Source organism: Magnolia sinica, chromosome 17 (assembly GCF_029962835.1).
Source record: "Magnolia sinica isolate HGM2019 chromosome 17, MsV1, whole genome shotgun sequence".
In the NCBI taxonomy this organism is placed as follows: Eukaryota; Viridiplantae; Streptophyta; class Magnoliopsida; order Magnoliales; family Magnoliaceae; genus Magnolia; species Magnolia sinica.
The window spans coordinates 53,236,085-53,241,890 of record NC_080589.1 but is presented as its reverse complement, the minus strand read 5'-3'; positions in this window follow the sequence as shown (position 1 = coordinate 53,241,890).

The following is a 5,806-nucleotide window of genomic DNA, read 5'->3' as shown; positions in this document are numbered from 1 at the left end:
GAGAGGATTTGTAAGGAAGTAAGGATTATGTTGTAAGAAAGCAAATGATGGCCTATGGTGACAATAACAAAGTTGCTATATTTAGGCTAGGTTTGGGTGGTGTCTAGAGTGGGTGGTGAAAATTCCATGCAATTGTGTAGTGTTTGTGGGTGGTGTGCATGGGAAGTTGTGCCATGGAAATGGTCCACAAATTTTTTTGTACAAAAGCGGGCCATATGGTGAAATGCTCATAACTTTTTATCTATAAGTCAAATGAACGCACAAGACGCGTCGATGCAACCGCGACGACGATGCGGTCACTATGACATTAAATTTGGGTCAATCTAAGTCGGGTCTACGTGACCTGACTTAAGGATGACCGTAAAGACTACCCGAAGGTCGCGGGTCGCTGAAATTTGACCGGTAGGATTGCGGGACCAAAATGAATGAAATGCATACTCACACACACACATGCACACATGTGAACTCGGGTCGGGTCTCACAAAACCTATAACCTAAACCTTAACCTATAACTTATAACCTATAACCTAACCTTAATCTAAACCTAAAACCTAAACCTAAACCTATAACCTATAACCTAAACCTAAACCTAAAACCTAAATGTATTCTCAAATCCCTAAACTTAAACCTACACCTAATCCTAATCTCAACTCCCTAACCTAAACCTAAATCTAAACTTGAAAACCCAAACCTAAACCCAATCCCGAACACGAACCCGATTTCCTAAACCTAAACCTTGACCTATTCTCAATTCCCTAAAGCTATAACCTATAACCTAAACTTAACCTAAACTTATAACCTAAACCTATAACCTAAACCTTAACCTATAACCTATAACCTAAACTTATAACTTATAACCTAACCTTAACCTAAACCTAAACCTATAAACTAAACATATAAACTAAAACCTAAACCTAAACCTAAAACCTAAATGTATTCTCAAATCCCTAAACCTAAACCTACACCTAATCCTAATCTCAACTCCTTAGCCTAAACATAAACTTGAAAACCCAAACCTAAACCCGAACCCGATTTCCTAAACCTAAACCTTAACCTATTCTCAATTCCCTAAACCTTAACCTATAACCTAACTTCAACCTAAACCTATAACCTACACTTATAACCTAAAACCAAAATGTATTCTCAAATACCTAAACCTAAACCTACACCTAATCCTAATCTCAACTACTTAACCTACACTTAAACTTGAAAACCCAAACCTAAACCCGATCCCGAACTCGAACCTGATTTCCTAAACCTGAACTTTAACCTATTCTCAATTACTTAAAGCTATAGCCTATAACCATAACCCATAACCTAAACCTAAACCTAAACCTAACGAAAACCTATAACCTAAACCTAAATCAAAACCTATAACCTTAACCTAACCAAAACCTATATCCCAAACCTTAACCCATAACCTATAACCCATAATCTAAACCTAAAACCAAAACCTAAACCTATAACCTAAACCTATAAACTAAAACCTAAACCTAAACCTAAGCATAAAACCTAAATGTATTCTCAAATCCCTAAACCTAAACCTACACCTAATCCTAATCTCAACTCCCTAACCTAAACCTAAACCTAAACTTGAAAACCCTAACCTAAACCTGATCCTGAACCCGAACCCAATTTCCTAACCCTAAACCTTAACCTATTCTCAATTCCCTAAAGCTATAACCTATAACCTATAACCTAAACCTAAACATAAACCTTAACCAAAACCTATAACCTAAACGTTAACCAATAACTTAAACCTTAACCTATATAACCTATAACCTAAACCTAAAACCTAAAACCTAAAACCTAAAACCTAAACCTAAACCTATAACCAAAAACCTAAAATCTAAACGTAAACCTAAACCTTAACCTAAACCTAAACCTAAAACCTAAAACCTAAAACCTAAACCTAAACCTATAACCTAAACCTATAAATTAAAACCTAAAATCGAAATGTATTCTCAAATCCCTAAACCTAAACCTACACCTAATCCTAATCTCAACTCCCTAACCTAAACCTAAACCTAAACTTGAAAACCCTAACCTAAACCCGATCCTGAACCCGAACCCAATTTTCTAAACCTAAACCTTAACCTATTCTCAATTCCCTAAAGCTATAACCTATAACCTATAACCTAAACCTAAACATAAACCTTAACCAAAACCTATAACCTAAACGTTAACCTATAACCTAAACCTTAACCTATAACCTATAACCTAAACCTAAAACCTAAAACCTAAAACCTAAAACCTAAACCTAAACCTATAACCTAAAAACTAAAACCTAAACCTAAACCTAAACCTAAACCTTAACCTAAACCTAAAACCTAAAACCTAAACCTAAACCTATAACCTAAACCTATAAACTAAAACCTAAAACCGAAATGTATTCTCAAATCCCTAAACTTAAACCTACACCTAATCCTAATCTCAACTCCCTAACCTAAACCTAAACTTGAAAACCTAAACCTAAACCCGATCCCGAACCCGAACCCGATTTCCTAAACCTAAACCTTGACCTATTCTCAATTCCCTAGAGCTATAACCTATAACCTAAACCTAAACCTAAACCTAACCTAAACCTATAACCTTAACCTAAACCTAAAACCTAAACCTAAACCTAAAGCAAAACCTATAACCTTAACCTAAACTAAAACCTATAACCTAAACCTTAACCTATAACCTATAACCTGTAACCTAAACTTATAACCTATAACCTAACCTTAACCTAAACCTAAAACCTAAATCTAAACCTATAACCTAAACCTATAAATTAAAACCTAAACCAAAACCTAAAACCTAAATGTATTCTTAAATTCCTAAACGTAAACCTACACCTAATCCTAATCTCAACTCCCTAACCAAAACCTAAACCTAAACTTGAAAACCCAAACCTAAACCTGATCCCGTACCCCAACCCGATGTCCTAAACCTAAACCTTAACCTATTTTCAATTCCCTAAAGCTACAACCTATAACCTATAACCTATAACCTATAACCTATAGCCTAAACCTAAACCTAACCTAAATATATAACTTAAACCTATAACCTTAACCTAAACCTAAAACCTAAACCTATACATAAACCAAAACCTATAACCTTAACCTAAACCAAAACCTATAACCTAAACCTATAACCTTAACCTAAACCTAAAACCTAAACCTAAACCTAAACCAAAACCTATAACCTTAACCTAAACCAAAACCTATAACCTATAACCTAAACCTAAACATAAACCAAAACCTATAACTTTAACCTAAACCTAAACCTTAACCTATTCTCAATTCCCTAAAGCTATAACATATAACCTATAACCTATAACCTAAACCTAAAACCTAAAACTAAACCTAAAACCTAAATGTATTCTCAAATCCCTAAACCTAAACCTTAACCTATTTTCAATTCCCTAAACCTTAACCTATAACCTAACTTAAACCTAAACCTATAACCTACACTTACAACTTAAAACCTAAATGTATTTTCTAATCCCTAAACCTAAACCTTAACCTATTCTCAATTCCTTAAACCTTAACCTATAACCTAACTTAAACCTAAACCTATGACCTACACTTATAACTTAAAACCTAAATGTATTCTCAAATCCCTAAACCTAAACCTACACCTAATCCTAATCTCAACTACTTAACCTAAACCTAAACTTGAAAACCCAAAACTAAACCCGATCCCGAACCCGAACCCGAATTCCTAAACCTAGATCTTAACCTATTCTCAATTCCCCAAAGCTGTAACCTATAACCTAACTTAAACCTAAACCTATAACTAACACTTATAACCTAAACCTAAACCTATAACCTAAATGTATTCTCAAATCCCTAAACCTATAGCTACACCTAATTCTAATCTCAATTCCTTAACCTAAACCTAAACTTGAAACCCCAAACCTAAACCTGAACCCGAACCCGATTTTCTAAACATAAACCTTAACCTATTCTCAATTCCCTAAACCTTAACCTATAACCTAACTTAAACCTAAACCTATAACCTACACTTATAACCTAAACATAAACTTATAACCTAAACCTTAACCTATAACCTAACTTAAAACTAAACCTACACTTATAACCTAAACCTAAACTTATAACCTAAACCTAAAACCTAAATGTAATCTCAAATCCCTAAACATCAACCTAAAACCTAAATGTAATCTCAAATCCCTAAACCTAAACCTACACCTAATCCTAATCTCAACTCCCTAACCTAAACCTAAACCTAAACTTGAAAACCGAAACCTAAACCTGATACCGAACCCGAACCAGAACCTGATTTCTTAAACCTAAACCTTAACCTATTCTGAATTCCCTAAAGCTATAACCTATAACCTAAACCTAAACATAAACCTAAATCAAAACTGAAACCTATAACCTAAACCTAAACCTAAACCTAAACCTATAACCTTAACTTAAACCAAAACCTATAACCTAAACCTTAACTTATAACCTATAACCCATAACCTATAACCTAAACTTATAACCTATAACCTAACCCTTATCTAAACTTAAAACCTAAACCTAAACCTATAAGTGTAGGTTATAGGTTTAGGTTTAGGTTAAGGTTGTTTTTCTTTTCATTTGTCTGGATCACCTCTCATGTGTTCTCTCTCTTTTCATTTGTTTTTTTCTATGAGATTGTTTATGTTTGGATGGATGCAGATTATGTTTGGATGAATGTAGTTTATGTCTGGATGAATTTACGTAGTTTGGGTTTAGATGGATGTGAACGTGAATATGATGAAATATATTATATAACAGGTGTATATCAGGAAGAATATGATGAATTATATTCTAATAAGTGTATATCAGGAAATTTGAGATAGAATTTTTTTTTTTTAAAAGAGACTTTTACCTACGAAATATTTCGTAGGTAAAAGTGTTTTGTCTAGGTTTTTAGCTAAGAAAATTTTCATAGCTAAAAGTAATCCATTGCATTTTCAAGCCTTTAGCAACGGAAATATTCGTCGCTAAAATTCTCATCCAGGATTTTTAGCTACGAAAATTTTCGTAGCTAAAAGTAATTTATTTCAATTTTTTGAAAATTAGTTTACAGCCTTTAGTGACGAAAATACTCGTCGCTAAAAGTCTCATCCAGGATTTTTAGCTATGAAAATTTTCGTAGCTAAAAGTAATCCCTACCATTTTTTTGAAATATTGTTTGCAGCCTTTGGTGACGAAAATATTCGTCGCTAAAAGTCTCATCTAGGATTTTTAGCTACGAAAATTTTCGTAGCTAAAAGTAAGTAAGCCATTCGAATATATGGAAAAATTGTTTGTAGCCTTTGGCGATGAAAATTTTCGTCGCTAAAAGTCTCATCCCTGATTTTTAGCCACGAAATTTTTCATAGCTAAAAGTAATCCATTCCTATTTTTTGAAAATTTGTTTGCAACCTTTGGCAACAAAAATATTCGTCGCTAAAAGTCTCATCCAGGGTTTTTAGCTATGAAAATTTTCGTAGCTAAAAGTAATCCATTCCAATTTTTTAGAAATTTGTTTGTTGCCTTTGGCGACGAAAATATTCGTCGCTAAAAGTCTCATCCAGGGTTTTTAGCTGTGAAAATTTTCGTAGCTAAAAGTAATCCATTCGAATTTTTTGAAAAATTGTTTATAGCCTTTAGCGATGAAAATTGTCGTCGCTAAAAGTCTCATCCATGTTTTTTAGCTGCGAAAATATTCGTCGCTAAAAGTAATCTTTTAGAGACAAAAATTTATTTCGTCGTTAAAAGCAACTTTTAGCGACGAAAAGTTATTTTGTCGCTAAAAACCCTCTTTCTTGTAGTGTAAAACTTAC